The sequence below is a fragment of the Arachis ipaensis genome, chromosome B04 (assembly GCF_000816755.2).
Source record: "Arachis ipaensis cultivar K30076 chromosome B04, Araip1.1, whole genome shotgun sequence".
NCBI lineage: Eukaryota > Viridiplantae > Streptophyta > Magnoliopsida > Fabales > Fabaceae > Arachis > Arachis ipaensis.
This window is the reverse complement of record NC_029788.2, coordinates 26,544,499-26,558,403: the sequence shown is the minus strand read 5'-3', so window position 1 is coordinate 26,558,403 and position 13,905 is coordinate 26,544,499.

Sequence of the window (13,905 nt, the reverse complement as noted above, 5' to 3'; positions counted from 1 at the left end):
TCCCTTTCACATTCCTTACTCATGTATCAACTTTTATTTTAATTTTATCATATATGCATTGATCTTTGAAATTTAACTTAGCATTGGGGTACTTTTGTCCCTTATTTAATTATTGAATATTTTTGGATTTTATTTTATTTTATTATTTTTTTAAATAAAAGTAAACATAGTTTATCAATGCACATAGATTTTTAATTTTCTATAGTTTCACATGAGTAGGCACCCAAATTCCCATTATGTTATCATGACACATTCCCTTATTATCTTTTGTTCCCACAATTTTTCCATACTTAATTAACACACAATTCTACCTCAAGCTAACCAAAGATTCAATTGGGATGTATAATTGTTTTTCCGCTTAAGGCTAGTAATGTGGTAAAATAAAGAACAAATGGGATTTAAAAGCTCAAAGTGGCTAACAAAGATAACTTAAGGGGTAGGCTTAATTTGGATAAGTGAGCTAAACAAATAATGGCCTCAATCATATGCAAGCATATAAATATATTAAACATTGGACATATAGGATGAAACAAAATATAAATTACAATCATAGAGAAGTAAACACACAAGAATAAAATAATTATGGTTAAATAATGTAACCATGTATTTAAGCTCAAAGTCTCACAGGTTGTGTGTTCTTTAGCTCAAAAACCATGTTCCAAATATAACTTCAAGCAAATTTAACATAAAAGTTTAGATTAAAATTAGTGAAATTTTATTCTAAAAATAGGGTCTTAGAAGAAACTTATTGTCTTTTCAATCAAGTAGAACATGCATGCAACTAATCTATTACTATGCAATCTATCCTATTCTACAAAAGAAAAACTAACTAAATATCCTATTTTATTGGTGTTAGGGAAGAGAAATTACCTCTGGAAATCAGGTACTCACCGACCTCCCCACACTTAAGGCTTTGCACCGTCCTTGGTGCCATCTGTCAGGAACAAAGGTGGGCTGGTAGTAATATCTCCACAGTCGGGACCGTCATGGCTCCCTGTGCTGGTAAAGGAAGTGGAGTCTGGGGTGTCTGAGTCTCTGTATTTTCCTTTAAGTAGCTCCTTGAGGTATGTGAATCGGCGCTTGTTACGATGCTCTCTGAGCTTTGCTTTGTGTTTCTGCCGATCCAACCTGTCAAGTATCTGATGGAGCAGTTGGTTTGTTGTAGGTGCTTGTGGTGTTGAGGGAGGAATGTCTTCAGCTGGTTCAGTAGGCTGGCTTGTAGTGGCTGCTGGAGGTCTGATATATTTCCCGTTAGGGACATACTGATCATCCCGGGGGAGCATGGCTTTGGTGTCCCCAGCTCTGTAGGAGACTCCGGCTGCTGAGACAAGATCTAAGACCAGGGCGGAAAAAGGTAAGTTGCCCGCAATTTGTACGTGTCCCATGGCATTCCAGATGTGTCTTGGTAGGTTCAAAGGCTGGTCTGTAAGGATGCACCATAGTAGAACGGCCATGTCTGCAGTGAAGGAGGACTCGTGAGTGCTCGGAAAGACGTAATGGGACATAATCTGTGCCCATACGCGAGCCTCCAAGGTAAGTGCGGACCGATATTCCCTTAGGGCGGGAACGATGGTATCCATAAATCCATCTGCTGCCAGGTAGTGCGATAACTCTGAGAACAACGTCCCAGTCAAATTGGTACATCTGGCGCTTGAGTGCGGCTTCTTGAAATGCGTCCAGTCCTTCTGGAGTAGGGGGAAGATCTAAAGCTCGTTGAATGGCCTCTTCTGTAATGGGGACTTGCTTCTGTCCGACATAGACAGACTGCAGGGTTGGCAGGTGAAAATTGGAGTAGAACTCGACTACCCAAGAAAGATTAACCTGCCGTGATTGTCTCTGTAGGAAACCCCATTGTCTTCGTGCAATTTGCGGCTCAACAAATTCAGCAATACAGGTCGGGAGGATAAGGAGGTATTCGTTGTTGTAACTCCTTTCTGCCAGGATGGGAAACATTTGCTCACAGAAGCGATTAGGAAATCGCGCAGTGTCCTTTGCTGGGAAGGCTTTCTCCTTTTCATCAACCTTTATAATCCTCTTAAATCTTTTTTTTAGGGCTTAACTGCAGTCGAAGATGGCTCTACCACTAATGCTCTCTTTGTTCCTCTTCTTGCTGGTGGTTTGGGAGTAGCTTTCTCCTTGCCTTTCTTGGTGGCCATCCTAAAAGAAAGAAAAGGGAAAGTATGTTAAAATGTCAAGGGTTAGAGCAAGGAAGAGAACGGGAAAGGTGGTAATTAATGCACATTAAAAGATAAATGATGTTAACACATGGTCATGACTACATGTGAAAAATCATAAATGGAAATATAGAAAGTTCATATGATGACAATTAAATGCATGGTGTTGATTAGCATGCAGGCAAAGGCATGAGTAGCATAGATCAAGCATTCAATGTCCATGTTGGATTACCAAGCCTTTCAAACTAATAATGTGTTTGTAATAACAATTATAATAAAGTAATAAGAAATAAAAAGGGTTTTGTGAAAAACAGGCATTTAGAGTAGTAGAATAAAAGAAATCTAGAAATAGTGCATAATGCCATACGGGCATTTTCACAAACACATAGCATGTATGGTGAATAAGCTAATGAAAATAATAAATTGAACATGCAAGCAACCCTTTAAAAAGTAATATATAATTGTCAAACAAATCCTGAATAATCCACAAGCAAATCATAGGAAAGAATAGGGACTCAAATAAATTTCCAACACCAATTAAAAGAAAAATAAGGAAAAAAAGAAAACATGAATAATGAAAGTAAAAAGAAAAGAAAAAGATAACATAAAAACAAGAATAGAAAAGTAAGGAGGGAAGAAGAAAAAAAACCTTGATAATGGTGGTGAGAGAGAGAAAAGTAGAAAGTGAGAAAGAAGGAAGAATGAAGAAAGAAGAAAGAAAGAAAGAAGAAGGGAAAAGAAAAAGTAGGATTTGGGGAAGAGAAAGATAAGATATTTTGGCATATTAGGGTAAGCTGTGCGGCGTAAGCGACGCGGACGCGTGGGGTATGCGTTCGCGCGAATTGCGCTTATACAAATTGACGCGGTCGCGTCGGTCACGCGGACGCGTGACTCGTTGTGTGCTGCCCTCGCGCTCGCACAACTCTCTGTTCAAAATTCATTTTTGTCAAATTCCAGGGTGACGCGTTCGCGTGGAGGACACGATCGCGTTGATGGTCAATGTTTGGGTACGATGTGGACGCGTGCGGCACGCGTTCGCGTGGTAGGGCTTGTGCGACTAGCGCCAGTCCAGCCTCATTCCAGCCCAACTTGCTGCCATGCACCCTCTCTTACGTCGATTTTCAGGTCGCGCATCCGCGTGGGTGACGCGGACGCGTGGAAGGCAATTCTCCCACATGACGCGGACGCATCAGCAACGCAGTCGCGTGGGGTGATTTGTGCCAAAGGCACGCCTCCAGCCACACTCTCGCGTGATTTTCTATTCGATTGCATTTTCTTCCTTACTCGCATGCGACGCGGATGAGTCGGCGACGCTGTCGCGTCGCGTGCCCCCCCCCCCCTTTTTTTTAAATTAAAAATACGCAAATGCAGATGCAAACTAAATGTGCTAATAAAGAGAAGAGTTATTGAAAAAGAAAACTAAGAATAAATAAAGGAACGATCATACCATGGTGGGTTGTCTCCCATCCAGCATTTTGCTTTAACGTCCTTAAGTTGGACGCTCCACTAGCTCAGTCTTCTGCTGTGGGTGGATCCTCCAAGAGAAAGATCTCTAGCTCCCTGGGTTTCGCCTTCGCACCATGATATAGCTTTAAGCGATGTCCATTAACTTTGATGAATTCAGAGCTTGAAGGATGACTCAAGTGGAAAACTCCGTATGGATCAACCTTCTCCACTCTATATGGACCTTCCCATCTTGATCTCAACTTGCCTGGCATGAGTCTCAGTCTAGAGTTGTAAAGGAGGACAAAGTCCCTAGGTTGGAACTCTCTCCTCTTGATGTGCTTATCATGCACAGCCTTCATCTTTTCCTTGTACAGTCTTGAGTTCTCATAAGCTTCTAGGCGTAGGCTCTCTAATTCCTGCAGTTGCAACTTTCTCTCAGTTCTGGCCTTCTCAAATTCCATATTGCACTCCTTTACTGCCCAAAAGGCTTTGTGCTCTACCTCAATTGGGAGGTGACAGGCTTTTCCATAAACTAAGCGGAAGGGGCTCATCCCGATGGGTGTCTTGTATGCAGTTCTGTATGCCCAGAGTGCATCTTGTAGCCTAGTGCTCCAGTCTCTTCTATTAGGTTTGACTATCTTCTGCAATATACTTTTTATCTCTCTATTGGACACCTCAGCTTGCCCATTAGTCTGGGGATGGTAGGCTATTGCCACTTTATGAACTATTCCATGCTTCTTCAGTAAACATGTTAGTCTCCTGTTATAGAAATGGGTGCCTTGATCGCTCACGATTGCTCGTGGTGATCCAAAGCGACAAATAATGTGGTTTCTAACAAAGAAAACAACAGTGTCAGCATCATCAGTGCGGGTAGGAATTGCTTCCACCCATTTAGAAATATAATCTACAGCTAACAATATATAAAAATAACCATTAGAATTCGGGAATGGACCCATGAAGTCAATACCCCAAACATCAAAAATTTCACAGAAAAGTATAGTCTATTGAGGCATCTCATCCCTCTTGGATATATTACCAAACCTTTGGCATGGGGAACAAGATTTACAAAACTCAACAGCGTCTTTAAAAAGGGTAGGCCACCAGAATCCATAGTCTAAATTTTTTCTAGCTGTTCTTTGAGGGCCAAAATGTCCTCCACTCTCAGATGAGTGACAGGCCTCTAAAATGGACTGGAATTCTAATTGAGGCACACACCATCTAATTACCTGGTCAGTGCCACATCTCCATAAATATGGGTCATCCCATATATAATATTTGGACTCGCTTTTCAGCTTGTCTCTTTGATGCTTAGTAAAGTTTGGAGGAAAGGTGCGGCTAACTAGATAATTAGCTACAGGCGCATACCAAGGGACTACTTCAGATACTGCTTGTAAGCCATCAAACGGGAAATTATCATTTATAGGAGTAGCGGTATCCTTAATATGCTCAAGGCAACTCAAGTGGTCTGCCACTAGATTCTGGTTACCACTCCTATCCTTAAATTCTAAATCAAATTCTTGTAGTAGCAGTATCCAACGTATAAGCCTTGGTTTGGACTCCTTTTTAGCTAATAAATACTTTAGAGCTGCGTGGTCAGAGTACACTACTACTTTAGTACCAAGTAAATAGGCTCAGAATTTATCCATAGCAAAAACAATAGCAAGAAGCTCTTTTTCAGTAGTAGTGTAGTTAGACTGAGCAGTGTCTAAAGTCTTAGACGCATAAGCAATTACAAAAGGGTCCTTACTTTCACGCTGAGCCAGCGCTGCTCATACTGCATGGTTGGAAGCATCGCACATGATTTCAAATGGCTGGCTCCAGTCAGGTCCTCTAACAATTGGAGCTTGAGTCAGGGCAGTCTTCAGCTTATCAAACGCTTGTTTGCAATCCTCACTGAACTCGAACTCAATATCTTTCTGCAGTAGCCTGGATAAGGGAAGTGCTACCTTACTAAAGTCCTTAATGAATCTTCGGTAAAAACCTGCATGGCCAAAGAACGAACGGACTTCCCTCACAGAGGAGGGGTAAGGCAAACTAGAAATAACATCCACCTTTGCTGGATCTACAGAAATTCCAGTATTAGACACAACATGTCCTAGTACAATCCCTTGTTTAACCATAAAGTGACATTTTTCAAAATTCAATACAAGATTCATACTGATACATCTATCTAATACTCTAGATAAACTATCCAAGCAAAGGCTAAATAAATCACCATAAACGCTAAAATCATCCATAAAAACCTCCATACAGTCCTCAATAAGGTCAGAGAAAAGACTCATCATGCACCTTTGGAAAGTAGCTGGTGCATTGCACAAGCCAAAGGGCATTCTCTTATAAGCATAAGTTCCAAAAGGACATGTAAAAGTAGTTTTTTCCTGATCTTCAGGAGCTATATGGATTTGAAAATAGCCTGTATAACCATCTAAAAAACAATAATGGGATTTACCTAGCAGGCGATCAAGCATCTGATCAATGAATGGCAAGGGATAATGATCCTTGCGAGTGGCTTGGTTGAGACGCCTATAGTCAATGCAAACTCTCCATGAATTTTGCACTCTAGTTGTCAGAAGCTCTCCATGCTCATTTCTTACTGTTGTAATTCCAGACTTCTTGGGCACCACTTGTACTGGACTGACCCATTCGCTATCTGAGATGGGGTAAATAATATATGCTTCAAGTAACCTGGTCACTTCTTTCTTGACAACTTCTAAGATGGTGGGATTCAGTCTTCTCTGAGGTTGACAGACAGGCTTTTCTCCCTCTTCTAGGAATATTCTGTGCTCACAGACTTCAGGGCTGATGCCTACTATATCCGCCAGGCTCCATCCAATTGCTTTCTTGTGTTTCCTCAGCACATTGAGTAGCTGTTCTTCTTGTTAGGGAGTGAGTTCTCTTGCAATAATTATTGAAAACCTCTGCTTGTCCTCAAGGTAAGCATACTTGAGGTGTGGAGGGAGGGGCTTTAATTCCAATTTCTGCTCATGGTCAGGTTCTGGATTATCTGGGGCTGGTGATAATGGTAAAGTGCCCTCATTGTCCTCCAAGAGTGTCCCCACACTTGGACCTTGTCCTGTGTACTTCTCTTCTAACTCCTCCTGGTGGACTTCAGCCACGGTTTCATCTATGATGTCACACTGGGAGATAGAAAGGTCATCCGGAGGGTGCTTCATAGCTCCATTTAAACTGAATTTCACTATTCTGCCATCTATTTCAAAAGAATAAGTTCCAGAAAATGCGTTCAGCTTGAATTTTGAAGTCTTCAGGAATGGTCTTCCAAGCAGGATTGATGATGGCCTTCCTAAGTCATTAGGGGGCATTTCCAGAATGTAGAAGTCAATGGGAAATGTGAGTCCCTTAATGCTCATTAATACATCTTCAGCAACTCCAACCACTGTAATAATACTTTTATCTGCTAACACAAAACGAGCTGCCAACCTTTTTAAGGGAGGGAGCCTCAAAGTATCATATATAGACAAAGGCATTATACTAACACATGCTCCTAGATCACACATGCAGTCAGAAAATATCGCACCACCAATAGTACAATTAACCATACATGGACGTGGATCACTATACTTTTCAGGTATACCTCCCATTAAAGCAGATATAGAACTACCTAAAGGAATAGTTTCTAATTCATTAATTTTGTCTTTATGTATACATAAATCTTTTAGAAACTTTGCATATTTAGGTACTTGCTGAATAACATCAAAAAGGGGAACAGTTACCTCAACCTTTTTGAATATTTCTACCATTTTGGGATCAAGTTCCATCTGCTTCCTGGGCTTCCTAGCAATTTGTGGAAATGGAATAGGGAGGGTGTTTTCTGCAGTGTCTGAATCCTTTGGTGCTTCTTTCTGTGGTTGAGCCTCTACCTCTTCAACCATGTCCTCTTCCTCTTCAGTATCCTCTACTTCCACCACCTTTTCAGCTGAGGCGTGTTCTGATGGGATTGGCTCCTCCTGATTCCTCTCTTGCAATGTGGTTCCAGACCTTAGGGTGATGGCATTGATGCCACCCTTTGGATTGGGTAAGGGTTGAGAAGGAATTCCACTGGAGCTTGCATGTTGAGTGTTTGAAGTGTTGGGTGAAGCTAGCTGAGAGATGAGAGCTTGTATAGCGGCTGCGAGGCCATTAACTGAACTTTCCACATTCTTTTGTCCTTGCACAATGGATTGAAGCGCCTCTTCACTCAGAGAGGAATTAGATTGAGCGATCTGCAGAACTTGTTGTTGGTTGTGCTGTGGTCCTTGGGACTGCCTCAGGTGAGGTGCTCTGTAAGGCTGGTTCTAGTTCTGCTGCCTGTTGTTGTTATTATTCCACCTCTAATATCCTTGATTGTCTCTGCCTCCTCTGTTATTGTTGTCCCTCCAATTCTGGTTAGAATTATCTCTCCAACCTTGGTTAGAATTGTCCTGCCATCCATGCTTGTAACTGCCACCTTGATTGTACCCTTGGTTGGGGCGGTCATAGAAGTTATGAGTGCCTACCATAGTGTTGTCTTCCTGCTGGAGCTGCAGACATTCATCAGTATAATGGCTATAATCAGCACAAATCCCACACACTCTCTGTGGGACTAACTGTTGGCTTTGCTGTGCTTGTTGTTGACTCAACTACATCTGCTTCAGTAAGTTGGTCATTTCACATATACTCTGAGTCAGAGCAGTAGTTTCCTTGCTAGAAGATACCTCTGCAACAGCTTTTGACCGGCCTTGTTTTTGCCTGTGATTCCTAGTAGATTCAGCCAAGTCGCTGATAATTGCCATGCCTCCTCAGTGATCTTGTACTTTTTCATAGAACCATTGCTAGCACTTTCCAATGTGATCTTATCTTGGGGCCTCATGCCCTGTGTGACGTAGCCGAGCAACACTATCTTGTCAATCATATGGTGGGGGCATTCTTCCAAAAGGTTGTTGAAGCGCTCCCAGTATTCGTAGAGAGTCTCAAATTCGTCCTGAACAATCATGGAAATGTCTTTCCTCAGTTTGTCAGTAACTTCAGCTGGAAAGAATTTTTCCAAAAATTCTCTTCTGAGCGTATTCCAGTCAGAAACAGTTGCTGTGGGTTGAGTGTAGTACCACTCTCTCGCCTTTCCCTCAAGAGAAAATGGGAAAGCTTTTAACGAAATAGAAATTTCATTTGCACCGTCACGCCTGACAGTGGAACAGGCTGCTTGGAAATCCCTCTTGATAGGCTCTTGAGCAGGTAAGCCATGAAACTTAGGCATCAAGTTGAGCAGTGCAGTCTTTATTTCAAAATCTGTAGCCACTGCTGGGTGATGCGCTTGAAATGGTTGCATTGTAAAATCAGGGGCTCCAACCTCCTGGATAGTAACTCTCCTAGGTGCTGCCATGTCACCTGCGCGTGAATCAACCGAATCAGTAGAATGGGGGCTTGTTTCTTCCTCAAGTGACGTTTCAGATCCGCCCCCAGAGAGGACTAACCTACGCCGAGCTTGCCTTATACGTGAAATAGTTCTTTCAATCTCAGGATCAAATACTGGAAAGCTTGGATCAGGAAGTGAACGCGTCATTTAATGAAAGAAACATGCAGCTCATAGTAGCAAAATAAAATAAAATGCAAATAAATAAATTCCAATCAATAACTTAGCACTCTATTGCAACTCCCCGGCAACGGCGCCAAAAATTGACGTGGCCGAAACTGGCGAGTTAAGAAATTGTTATGAGAGATACGTTGCAAGTACAGTTCTTAACCAACCAAAAATTCGCTTATCAATTTAGAAGGGGTTGTCACAAAATTAAAATTAAAATACTGGGAGTATGAATCCCAGGTCGTCTCCCAACGAGTTGTAGAAAGATGTGCTATTTTATTAATCAAATATTTTCTAAAAATGGTTTGAGTTGATAAACAGGAAATTAAATCAGAGAAGTTATGTAATTTAAATAAAAACCTTGACCGGGAGTAGATTAGTTGGAAGCCCTATCCTTGATGGAGTTCTCTCAAGATAAAAGTGATAATTAAAGGTTGCTGGCTCAGTTATCCTTTACCAGGTAAAGGAAAGTTAAGCAAGTTGGAAGTCAATTTCTATTCACAAGTTCTAATCCTCTCTCTTGGGAAGGACTAGTGTCAGTGATTAGAGGGCGACCTAACGCGAAACCCAACTATAATTTTACTCTTGAGCATCCAACTCAAGGTCCTCCTGTCAATCAACTCCCAATCAAGTTATAGAACTACTCGCTCATTATGATTGTAAAATCCACGAAATAAGAAAGGAAAATATTAAAAGACATGATAAATAATAATCAAAAGGATCAATTAAAATAGAAATAGTTCTTGTATTAATAAATTCTAAAAATAATCCAGTAATAATTCTGAGTAAATGAAGGATATAGAAGAGTAAGTAACAAGTAAGGAAACAAACTGGAATGACGAAGTCTTGACGGAAGTAATAACTCTTCTCAATATCCCAGTCCAAAAAACAATAAAATTAAAATCCTAAGAACTATGAATGTGTAGAGAGAAAACCTAAAGGAGGAGTAAAATTAGATCTAAAACTAAAATTATGCCGAATGAATGTTGTCTTCTGTCTCAACATGTTCCCTGGCTCTAATCTGCTTTTCTAGGCCGAAAACTGGGTCAAAACAGGGCCCAAAATTGCCCCCGGCGAATTCTGCAGATTCTGCAGATCGCGCATGTCACGCGATTGCGTCATTCATGCGTTTGCGTCATCCAGCGTTTTGCCTTGCCACGCGTGCGCGTTGTCCACGCATTCGCGTCACGTGTGCAGTTTCCAATCCGCGCGGTTGCGTGAGCCATGCGTCTGCGTCACTTCTCGCTGGTCATCTCCTTAATTTCTTGTTTTCCTTCCATTTTTTACAAGCTTCCTTTCCAATCTCCAAGTCATTCATGCCCTATAAAACCTGAAACACTTGACACACAGATCACGGCATTGAATGGAATAAAGGAGAATTAAAATACAAAATTAAAAGTCTCTAGGAAGTAAGTTTTTAACCATGAAGTAATTTCGGGAAGGAATTATAAATGCACGCTAATCATATGAATAAGTGGGTAAGAATTTGATAAAACCACACAATTAAACACAATATAAACCATAAAATAGTGGTTTATCACCCATTTTGGACAATCTGCCCCACTTCCTCTTCCTCACACCTCCTCTCCTAAAACCTAAAACACCCTTTTATTTTTCGCTGCTCCTCCTCTGTGATTAACATGATCAGTCTATGATCGGATCTTTGATTATTTAAATGGATGACAACAGCTCTGGAGAAGGCTTCCAACTAGCTTGGGATGGCTAAACATTTGTCCGGCTGTTCTCTGACTAAATTTTCTCCATACTGTTGATTATTCCAGGTAAATCTATAGCCTTCAAACCCCATATCCATCATTCCTCCCATGTTTATGAAATTATTAAATCCTTCAATAGACAGTCTCACTTTCATTCACCCACCCTCATTTTCATGGTACGCTGTTATAGCGTTTAAGGTTCCTAAAACCACATAGTTACCTTCTAAGGTTGTCAATAGATTTAACAACTCATATTGTTGGTTTCGCTGTCCTTTATCACTATGGAAGTGTATTCCAACCATATTCCAAACCTTCCCTCCTATTCGATCCTCCCACCTCCAATGTGTAACACTCTACCACACAGAGCTTTACGCCTAGGACGTAAAACAGAGGTGACAAGGCGCTACGACCTCTAAAAATAAAAATGCTTATATAATATAGTTGAAAAGAATTATAACTAGGATTCTTGAAAAAGAAGTGTACGATCAAAACAAAACAAAAAATACAACGCTCACGAGAAATGAAAAGACAGAAAGCTTATACAGAGAACCAAGAGAGACCTGGAAAGCAAAGGCCGACTAGAATATATATACATATACAACCCAATAGTAATCCAACAGACAAAAATATAAATCCTAATTCTCCAAAGTCAACCTCTAGGAGGGACAAAACATGTTTTTATATAAGATCGGAGAAGGTACACATATATATCTAAATACATGATATAAACAGCCCAAAAAAGTAGATCTTCGCTTATGAAAGAGTTGTCCAGCATGCTCAACGAGGTGTCTCACGTTCTACATCTGAAAAATAAAAAATACGTATAGAATGAGAACCAGAGGTTCTTAGTATGGTAAAGATGTCCACATATATAATATATAAGGTCCCGAGAAAGTCAGAGGCATTCCTAGAACTCCGACACTCAGAATTAAACTTAAGAAAGTATTCTAAATCATAAATTAGGTAAGATATATAAGGTATTCAAGTTCTAAATCCATTTCTAACCTAATACTTTACTTTTTGTCTCTTCTAACCCTCCGAAACATCGGTGGAACTACCCTCAGCGTCACCTCCACCAGCATGAGAGATCTCTCAGTTGTAAACACATACAATGCAATAAAAGAAAACACAAGTATAGGTAGCAGTTACAACAGATAGGACAAGTAGCAATTAATTACAGTTAAATAATTAAGTAAGCTAGAACAAAGCATACTTAAACAAATCACACAAATGCACATTATGCATGTCTGTCCTATGGCCAATGCGTCTCATCTATCGGTTATAAAGCCAAACCCGACATGTCCAGTAGTTAACCTTGGACAGAACACCAAACACGAAGCAAGTTGGATCAAACCGCAACTCTTGCATCTTACCCGCGTACCCGGAGCAGAGGACAACCTCACTCTTGCCTCTTACCCAGGAGGTGTTACAGTTCTCAACTCGGAGCAAGTGGTGACAGAACTCAACCCTTGCATCTTACTCGTAGTCTTGAACTCTTACCCGAAGCAAGTGGATAACACCACTGTATCTTACCTGGAGTCTCAACTTATACCTAGAGCGAATGGACAATGCCACCACCTCTTACCCGGTCACATATATCTCAATATCATTCAATTCATTCAAATATCATACTTCAATATCAATCCTCATCATCCTTCATTCAAATTCAATCTTCGTCATCCTTCATTCTCAATATCATTTCAATTCTTTCATATTCATTCAAAATTTATAATTAACTCAGTTTTCATCATTTTTCTTTCTCATCTCTTACCTGGAGTAGGTGGATAATGCCACTGCCTCATTAATTCAGTTAACACTTCGCAAAACCCTTCCAAATATCTCCTCAATTTATTTAACAGATTCATCCTCATTCTAAGGCTTAAAGGCTCACTAACAGACCTTAAACAAGTGTAAAAGAAGTTTGGAAAGTTAGAGAATTGGTTTAGTTTGAAAAAAATCTTACTTTTAGCCAAAACAGGGGTCTCGCGTATGCGAGTTTATAGCCGCGTACGCGAGAGGGCAAAACAAAAGGAACTTCTCGCGTAGCGTGTGCCGCCCACGTACACGAGCATTCAATTTAGCAGGTTCGCGTATGCGGGACTATGTTCGCATTGCGTGTGCATGCCAATTTTTATTTGAAATAAGTTTGACAAAATTTAGGGGTCCGGAAGCCGAGTTGTGGGGCGCCAAAGTTGGTCAAAAATCAAGTTTTACCAAAAATCCCAAAACCTCTAATCTTTCCACATTTTCAATTTCAAATCAACGTTTTATAATCAAAACAACACCAAAACTCCCCAAACATACACATACACCTTCAAACCACCTCACCTCACCCTAATACCAAATTTTATTCTTTTAATCATTCAACAATTCCATATATACATTCAACAATTTCCTCACCCAATTAAACAATCAACTATATTTCATATACATCAATCTATCATCATCATAACCATCATCCGATAACACATTTTTATAATAAACTAAACATTACCACCAGGGTTACTAAACATTAACAAGTTCACATAATCCAACTTATCATACGGTCAACTAGCCTAAGTTTTCACGTAACGTTACACTTTATCTACGAGTAAGAAAAACAATATCCTGGCTAATTCCTCCCTAGCCAAAAACACCTCAAATTGCCTCTCCTTCACAAGTGCCAAGTCACAATTTCCAATGCCGCAAGCCCAAACACCCGAAGGTCGTTCCAAACCACCAAATTGAACTCCAATTCAACAAGAATACAATCTACCACAACATCATGACAATCATTATAGGGCTCACTAATCCAATTATTCACTAGGGTTAACAAGTTCTTACCTTATTCATGAGTCAAACGGGCAAAATCCAGTGATTACCCCCTGTTAGAGTTCACCTAAACCATAAAAATTATTCAATTTCTCAATACCAAAACCTAAGAATTTTGAAACTGAAAAGGAGAAGACTGGGTGAGAAAATACAATTTTCTTACAAAATTGTTTAGTGGATTTTGTAGAGAATTCCGACTCGAATG